Source organism: Marmota monax, unplaced genomic scaffold (genome assembly GCF_021218885.2).
Source record: "Marmota monax isolate L192 unplaced genomic scaffold, Marmota_monax_Labrador192_F-V1.1 WCK01_AAM20220418_F8-fsc00138, whole genome shotgun sequence".
NCBI classification, from domain to species: Eukaryota; Metazoa; Chordata; class Mammalia; order Rodentia; family Sciuridae; genus Marmota; species Marmota monax.
The window spans coordinates 3032767-3041897 of NW_026692763.1; positions in this window are offsets into that span (position 1 = coordinate 3032767).

Below are 9131 nucleotides of genomic sequence, written 5' to 3' on the forward strand. Positions count from 1 at the left end.
CCTCCTTCTGTTTGGGGTAATTTTCCAGCAAGTGAGAAATTAAGAACAGCTTCTCCACAAACTTCCTTCCACTTCCGGGGCCAAGAAAAGTATTTGTAAAGCATTCCACCAGTTATAGGAGTACCAGGTGAGATGGTGACAGGAAACACCAGTTTCTGGTGTCTGTCTGCTTTGTGCTGATGGAAAAGGAAGGCGCTTCTCAGGGAGGGGGAAATACCAGCTGCCAGAGAGCCTGCATTCCACAGGCTTCTTCACCAAAGAAGCTTGAGCCTGGGCCCACTGGAGCAACCACTGAAGAGCTTTCGCAGGCGAGTGGAAAAATTACCAAGGGCTATGTGAAGAAAACATCAGCTCGAACTGAGACACCCCCACAATCTCCTACCCAGGCTTAGGGCACCCCAGGCACAGCGTTTAATTTCCCTGGTACAGGGGTACTCTTCCACTGATCTACAACCCCAGTCCTTTTTATTTTTTATTTTGAGAGGAGGGTCTTGCTAAATTTCCCAGGCTGGTCTCAAACTTTCCATTCTCCTGCCTCAGATTCCTGAGGTGCTGGGCTTACAGGCATACAATCTCTGTGCCTGGCTGTGCTTAACTCTTAAGGATCCCAAGTGTTGTCTCTGTAGGAAGCGAGCTGGATTGCAGAGAAGGGTGCCAGCCAGAGTTAAGGCCCCAGTTGGTTCAGCCCTGGGCCTTGGCTGCAGGGCGCAGCTGTGTACAGCCTGCATATCCTCTTTAATTATGATTAGGTCTAGATGATTCAATGCTATCTATATATATTTGGGGAATGAAGGTATAAGAAAAAGGGGATGGGAGAAAAAAGGGCTGAATCTCATCCATAATCTCACAGGCTCAAAATCACCCATTAAGGACTGGGGTTGTGGCTCAGCAGTAGAGTGCTTGCCTAGCACATGTGAGGCACTGGGTTCGATCCTCAGCACCACATAAAAATAAATAAACAAAATAAAGATATGTGTCCATCTATAACTAAATAATTTTTTTAAAAATCCCCTATTAAGTAGGAGTGATTAATTCCATTTTGTGGATGAGACCTGGAGGCTCAGAGAGGGAAAGTGGCATTCCCAAGGCTGTGTGGCCAGGAAGGAACAGAGACTCCAGTGTCATTCCATCATCCTGGCACCTTGTACTACACTCCTATTTTTTTTTCAAGTTTATGAAACCAAATTTTCCATGGAACCTTCACTATGCACAAAAGATATAAAGTATTAGTATATTTATGAGCTTAAATAGTTTTTAAAGAAAATCAGTGAGAATATTGAAACTATTTCAATAAATAGAAAGCATTTAAAATCTAAGGTTATGGAGGCTGGGGTTGTGGCTCAGTGGTAAAGTGCTTGCCTCGCTCATGCAAGGCACTGGGTTCGATCCTCAGCACCACATATAAATAAATAAAATAAAGTTATTGTGTCCAACTAAAACTACAAAAAATAAATATTTTTTTTAAAAAAATCTAAGTTTATGGATGACAGTTTACATGTATCAATCCCAGCATCCAATTTATTTCTGTTTGCTTTGGTTGCACAGAATAGAGAAATATTGATTTGGTCCAGTTAACAACTTAGAAATAGTATCATTTTTCTTCAGTTTTTAAACAGCCCTGCTTCCAAGGAATCAAGAGACCTCCGAAAGTCTGTGAAGACTAACAGCCCTGGCAGCAGAAGGAGGTCACACTGAGGGTCTTCAACAGCTGATCTACCCTGTGACACATTGTTAACAATTGTTAATGTCTATTTTTTAGGGCAGATTTTAAATAGGTTTTTTTTAATGTTTTTTTTTTTTTTCAGTTGTGGACAGACACAATACCTTTATTTTATTTATTTGTTTTTATATGGTGCTGAGGATCGAACCCAGTGCCTCACACATGCATGGCAAATGCTCTACCACTGAGCTACAATCCCAGCCCTTAAATAGGTTTTTCGTTTGTTTGTTTGGTTGTTTGGGTTTTTGTTTTTTTGTTTTTTGGGGGTTTTTTTGGTGGTAGGGGAGGGTACTGGGGATTGAACCCATAAGCACTCTACTGCTGAGCTGCCTCCCCAGCCTTATTTATTTATTTATTTACATTTGAGACAGGATCTTGCCAGGTTGCTCAGGCTGGCCTCAAATTTGACGATCCTCCTGTCTGCCTTAGCCTCCTGAGTTGCTGGGATTATAGGCGTGAGCCTGAGCCCCGTGTCCAGCAAAATATGCATTTGAAAAAGTGAAGCTAGAATCAAACTTTTGTAGAGGTTCTTCCCCCCATCAAATGATCGAGGAAGAATTCTAGAGTTTTCTCCTCTGTCAGTTTGAAAGCTGCTGCTCTCTTTAAAACAATGTTGCTGTTTGTTTTTCTGACCCCAGAGGGGAGGAGGAGGTTTGGTGCTGATCCCCTCAGTACCCGAAGGAGTGCCATTTCATTTGAAGTGCACCATGCATTTAACAACAACACCTGAAATGTCACCTAAGTGCTGTGTGAACAGCCCTGGAAGCACCTACCTTTGGGAAAGGACAAGAAGAGCTCTTCGGAGTCTAAGAACAAAATGGTGAAACCAGAATTGAAGGAAGGGGCTCAGGTGAAGGGGCTCAGGCAACCTTTGAAAGGAAGCAGACTCTTCTTCCAAAGCCTCCACAGGCCCCAAATATTGTACCTGAGGCCTTGAATGTCTGCATATGCAGTGCTTCTCAGCCTTTTCAGAACTGAAACATAGACATGACAGTATGTATTCCGTTGCCTCCAGGGCAAAGCAATAGAAGGAACTGCCTGCCCCAGGTGATGGGCCTGGGAACTGTAGCTGCTTCAGGGTGTACCCTTCCCTCTCTCTTCAGCCCCAGGGCTTTTAGGGGCTCAGTAGCTGGGCATTTGTTACACCCCAAGCACTGGTTCCAGCTGTCTAGTTGGGAAGTTCTAAATTGGAGCATCAGGGTTGGGTGGTATGTTCTTTGTTTGGGGGTCTTTAGCAAAGTCCCTCCTTTTGCAGATGAAATACTAAGGTTCCAAGGCTTTCAATCCCCTGCCATGAAAGAAGACTTGCTGGCAAAGCCTGAGTCACCCTTGTAGAGCCCACTTCCGGCTCCCAGTTCCCTTCTCCCTAGCTGGGCTGCCCTGGGGTCTTTGTTGTGCCCTCAGGGTTCCTTAGGCCTGCTCTCTTTTCCTCTGTTGCCTGCCAAAGTGAAGAGGAGTCTCCATTCTTCCTCTGTCCTGTTCTCCTCTCAGCCACCTCTACTTTCTCTGCTAGCTTTGGTTAGCAATTCAAACAAGAGGTCCACAGCCTCCATCCCACCTACGTTCTCCTGGGCATTCGGCTTCCATCTCAGCAACTCCTGAAGGTCACCGATGCTCTTCTTATCAGCTCGCGCTCTCTTTACACTTGCCACGCACCCCAGAATTCTCCCTTCACTCCTTTCATGCCTTCCTTTCCTGCCCCAGAACTGCATGGCCTCCTTCCCCAGCCCTCCTTTCCTTCAGAGCCTTCACCATGGCCAGGCCTCTAAGTCTGCGCCTCCAGCTGCTTCCATTCCAGCCTCCTTCAGAAAATATACCTGCTGTCAAAGGAGAGATGCCAGCTCTGACTTCTGAGGTCAGTCCACTTTGCAGGTCCCATCATTGGCGCACATGTGCCATCTCAACTCCCTTCCTGAGTTCCTTACATCTAAATGTTACCCGCTTCCTTCCCTAGTTCCTCAGTCTTGAAACCTTAGTCAGTTACCCTGGACCACTCTTGTCAGCCAATATGATAAGTTTATCATAAAATTGTTAATGATGGTTAATTATGGATTATATCAACACCACTCACAAAGATCAAAAGAAAATCTAAGCCAGGTACAGTGGCACAGGCCTGTAATCCCAGGGACTCAGGAGGCTGAGGCAGGAGGATAGAAAGTTCAAGGCCAGCCTCATTAACTTAGCAAGGCCCTGTCTCAAAATAAAAATTTTAAAAAGGGGTCTGGGGTTGTGGCTTCGTGGTAGAGCACTCGTCTAGCACATGTAAGGCACTGGGTTCAATTCTCAGCACCACATAAAAATAAATAAAATAAAGGCATTGTGTCCAACTACAACTAAAAAAAAATTATAATTAATTAATTAATAAAAATAAAAAAGGAATGGGGGTGTAGCTCATTTGGTAGATTATCCCTGGGTTCCTTCGCCAGTACTGCAAATTAATTAATTAATTAAAAAATAATAAAAGAAAAAGGGCTGGGGATGTAACTCAGTGGTAAAGTGCCCTGTTCAATCCCTAGTACTAAAAAAAAAAAAAAAAAAAAAAAAAAGCAGTAATAATGTTTGCTTGTTCTTTGACGTACAATAAAGCTGAGTGTGGTGGCTCACACCTATAATCCCAGGAACATGGGAGGCTGAGACAAAAATAGAATGAAGTACAATATTAGTATTCAAGTTTAAAACAACATACCAAAAGTCCTACTTTTTTTTCTTTCTGAACTTTCTGTGTCTGTATTGGGGAAGGGAAAGAGGGGTTCTTTTAAAAAAATCAATATTAATATATTTTTCTACAGTTTAACAATATATTTTGAGCATATATTTCCTCAACATATATAAAACTCATATGTGTGTGTGTGTAGAGAGAGAGAGAGAGAGAGTGAGAGAGAGAGAGAGAGAGATACTGGGGTTCTAACCCAGATCCTCATACATGCTAGGCAAGTGCTCTACTGCTAAACTACACCTCTAGCCTTTATTTTCTGTCCTTCTCTCTCTCCCCCCACCCTTTGTGTACTGGGATGCTGCTCTTTTTATTTTATTTTGTTTATTATTATTATTTTTAGTACTGGGGGTTGAACCAAGGGGTGCTTAACCACTGAGCCACATCCCCATCCCTTGTTTAGTATTTTATTTAAAGACAGAGTCTCACTGAATTTCTAAGTGCCTCGCTAAGTTGCTGAGGCTGGCTTTGAACTTACCATCCTCCTGCCTCAGCCTCCCTAGCTGCTGGTATTCCAGGCGAGCACCAACACACCTAGCTTTTATTTTTTTATTTTGAGACAGGCTCTTGCTAGGTTGCTCAGGGGGGCCTCCAACTTATGATCCTCCTGCCTGAACCTCCTGTTGCTGGGATTACAGGTGTGTGCTAACCCTCATTTTTTTTTTTTTTTTACTGGCTGTGTCGGTTTCTTTTCTTTCTTTCTTTCTTTTTTTTTAAATTTATTTTTTAGGTGTAGATGGACACAATACAATGCCTTTATTTTTTATGTGGTGCTGAGGCTCGAACCTGAGTCCCACCTGTGCTAAGTGAGTGCTCCACCGATGAGACTAGCCCCAGGCTGTGTCGGTTTCATAGTTCAGATATACCACTCTTTATTTCTCCAATGCTATTGTTTGATGGTGTATATCCCTCCAAAATTCATATGTTGAAAATTAATTGCTAATGGGGTAGTGCTAAGAGTGAACTTTAAGAGATGATTAAGTCATGAGGCCAGAGCTCTCATGAATGGGACTAATGATTTTATAATGAAGTGCAATGGGAGTGTGAGATCTCTTCATCCCACTTTGCCCTTCTGCCTTCTGCCATGTAGCAAGTTAACAACAAGTCTCCCTCTCAGAAGCAGAGAGCAATCCTCGTCAGACAGTCTACCACCAACCTGATCTTGGATTTCTCAGTCCCTAGAACTGTGAAAAATAAATTTCTATCTCTTGTGAATTACCCAGTCTGGTATTTTGTTATAGCAGCATGAATAGACTGAGACAGCCAGTCTCCTATCAATCAATACACAATAGGTTGTGTATTGTGAAAATCTTTCTGTAAATTCTATGCTTACTTTTGCTGACATTTTTACAGAATACCCTCCTAAAATTGTTATATTTCCACTTAAAAAGATGAAAGGACATGCACATTTAAAATGTTGCCAGCTCTTGCCTAAATAGCCTCTGTAAAGTGGTTTTTGCACACTGTCACTGACAGTGTGTGGGTACCTACTTCTCCACATCCTCATTCGCCCTAGATGTTTTTTCCTGCTTCTTGAGCTGGAGGATGTAATTGCAGATTTAGCTTTAGAAACTCAGTAAGCAGAAGTTCCCCTTTGGTTTTCATTGCTCAAAAACAAATGTGACCCAGCCTGTACCATATCTTGCAGGACAGCTTCTGCATTCAAGGTCTATTGAGTAAAATACCCATGGCTTCCCTCCCATCAGGGCTCCCAGAGGACACGCTTTCTTGTTTCACTCATGAGATCAATGGTCATTCTTTTATATGTAGTAAGATAATGATTAGATATTGCAATGTGTATTTTTCTGGGTTAGGGATGTAGCACAGTAGTAGAGCACTTGCCTAAAATGTGCAAGCTCCTAGTTCCATCCCCAGCATTGCGAAAGAAAGAAAGAAAGGAAGGAAGGAAGGAAGGAAGGAAGGAAGGAAGGAAGGAAGGAAAGAAAGAAAAAAAGAAAAAAGAAAGAAAGAATAAAGTGGGTATTTTCCCCATTCTTTCTTACCTCTAGTCTTTCCCCTATTACTGCAGCAGTGGGCACATGGTCTTACATCCCTGTCCCGAGGTACAGATGGTAAAGACAGAATAGTTTGAATTCTTTGCATTTGAACTCATGTATAGACTTTTAAAATTCTTTAGCAGAAATGTGAGTCTTGAAAGCCATGGCTGTTCATGCAAAAGTGTTAGAATGCTGTTTAGTTATGCTTCTTATTTTAAATGTGCCTTTACATTCTAAGTACCAAAACCTGGAGGACTTTGCATACACGTACCCTCCATTGTCATAAAGATAGTGCATCCTGATATTAATTTTTTCCCATCAAAAAAGAAAAAAATGCCAGGTGTGGTGGTACATACCTATAATCCCAGCTACTTGGAAGGCTAGGGCAGGAGGATCACAAGTTCAAGGACAGCCTGGGCAACTTAGCAAGACCCTGTCTCAAAATTCTAAAAAGCGATGGGAATGGGATGGGTGTGGGGTAGGGGTGCTAGAGGTGTAACTTAGTGGTAGAGTGCTCTTTTGTTCAATCCTCAGTAACAAAAAACAAAAACAAAAACACTGATTTGTGATTAGCTGTTAAAAAAAGAAACTCTGGAATGGCTATGACTTGATTTTGAGGCTGGTAGGTCCCTGAGAAGAAATACAGAGCCTTACCAGCCTGGGCTGATCCCCAGTGTGAGAGAAACCTCCATCAGTTTGAGAACAATCCTTATCCCTGGTTTTCAACAATTAACCTGGAAGACCACAGCCCTGTAGAGAAGTCCTGTGTTCAACGAGGAAGGAGGAAGGGAATGAGGGTCTGAGGGAGTTGTCCAGACAAACAGACCTAAGGGAGTGTGGGTTGCAGAATCCCCACTCTCCATCATGAGCAGGGTTAGTTACTGAGAGTTCCCATACCCCCTGAACTCCCAGAAGTAGGAAAAGGACCAATAAATTGGGAAAGACCTTGGATTGGGACACCTAGAGTTCAGAAGAGGTGACATACAGACATCAAAAGCAGATGGCATGCCAACAGAACAAATTATACCTTAGTAGAGACCAGAGAAGTGGAAAGACAACCGTGGACCTGGCACTGCCAACCACCCCTTGCTGCCAGGATGTTATTTAAGCCTTACCAGACACCACCTGAACAGAAAGAGACAGATAGGAGAAATTATAGATAGTAATTTCCCAGAAGCCACTGGGTCATCATCCAGAAGATAAAAACCTACTCTGACCTAGCAAGACAGTTTTCTGATTTTGAAAGAACCTGGGGGCCTATGAACTAAATTGAATTTTTAGTTAAAAATAAATAAATGTAAGAATCATTAACCTTTTTATGCTAGAATTTATAGACACAAAACCAAACTCTTTACAGGTACCAAAGGAGTCCTAATAGCTCATCACTGTGCACTTGACCTGGCATTTCCAGCCAGAAGCACAGTGGTACTGAGCAAGCCACCCTCACTCTCCTTCCCCTGGTCACCAATGCACAGCTTTTGCAGAGTGCCTTTCCAGGAATGGATCCAATTGGCTCCACAAGGATTAAACTTAGGGCTCTCTACAGGTCTGCAGTGTTCCCTACCTAAGGAAGCTAAGCCAGAGGAGAAAGATGACCACCAAAACTCTGCCATGAAGCTTCATTTCAGATCTGATCCAATAATGTGTTATGGTTTGGATCTTAAATGTCCCCCAAGGGCCTGTATGCTAAAGGCTTTGTCACCAGCCAGCTGGCACTATTGAGAGGTAGGACCTTTAGGAGGTGGGGCCTAATGGAAGGAGGTTTGGAGGTTTGTCTTTTGAGGAGACATTGGGACCCTAGCCCCATCTCTCTCTCTCTCTCTCCCTCCCCCGACTTTTTCTCTCTCTCTTCCCCTCCCTCTTTCTTGCTTCCTGGCAGCCATAAGGTAAACAGACCTCCTCCACCATGTACGCTCCCGCCATGGTGTACTGTACCACCGAAGCCAAAGGCAGCAAGGCCAAGTGACCGTGGACTGAAACTTCTGCAACCACAAATTAAAATAACCTTTCCTCCTTTTACATTATCTCAGGTATTGTCACAGTGACAGAAAGCTGACTAACAGAGTTAGATGAACTCCAGGAATTATGACTGGATTCCAACACAGCCTTTATTCCCATAGATCAGACAGCCAAAGCATCTCTGTGTGCAGCCACCAAAGAACCGAGGTTGGCCGTGAAGCCATGTTTGGTGCAAATGATGCCTTTGGTCTACTACTCAGTGATAAGCAAAGGGGCCCCTAGAGCTCCCAACTCTTGCTATGCTATTGCTCCTGCCTGGATTGAGTCCCCACTTCCTTCTTTGATTGTCCATTTCTTATAGTGGAATTCAGGCTCCACGGCCTCCAGGAGTCTCCCCCAGACATCACTTCCCTCCCTTTACCAGGCTGGGTAGAGCCATCTCTGTGTTCCCACTCTGCCTGGCATACTCCAGACACTTGATGGTCAGAATTGACAAACTGAGCCCATACCATCTACAGAAACCAGAATATTGGTAACTGTGTGTGGGGTGGGGGGTGGGGGGGGGGTGTGTGTTGCTGGGGCTCAAACCCAGGCCCTTGCACAAGCTAAACCCATGCTCTACCATTAAGGTACACCCCAGTCCTGCAACATTCCAATAAGGACCCAGAACTCAGGTTCCCTAATGTCAGTGTGTAATGACGGGAGGCCAGGATGGGTTCCTGTTAGACTGCTCTTTCAGTAC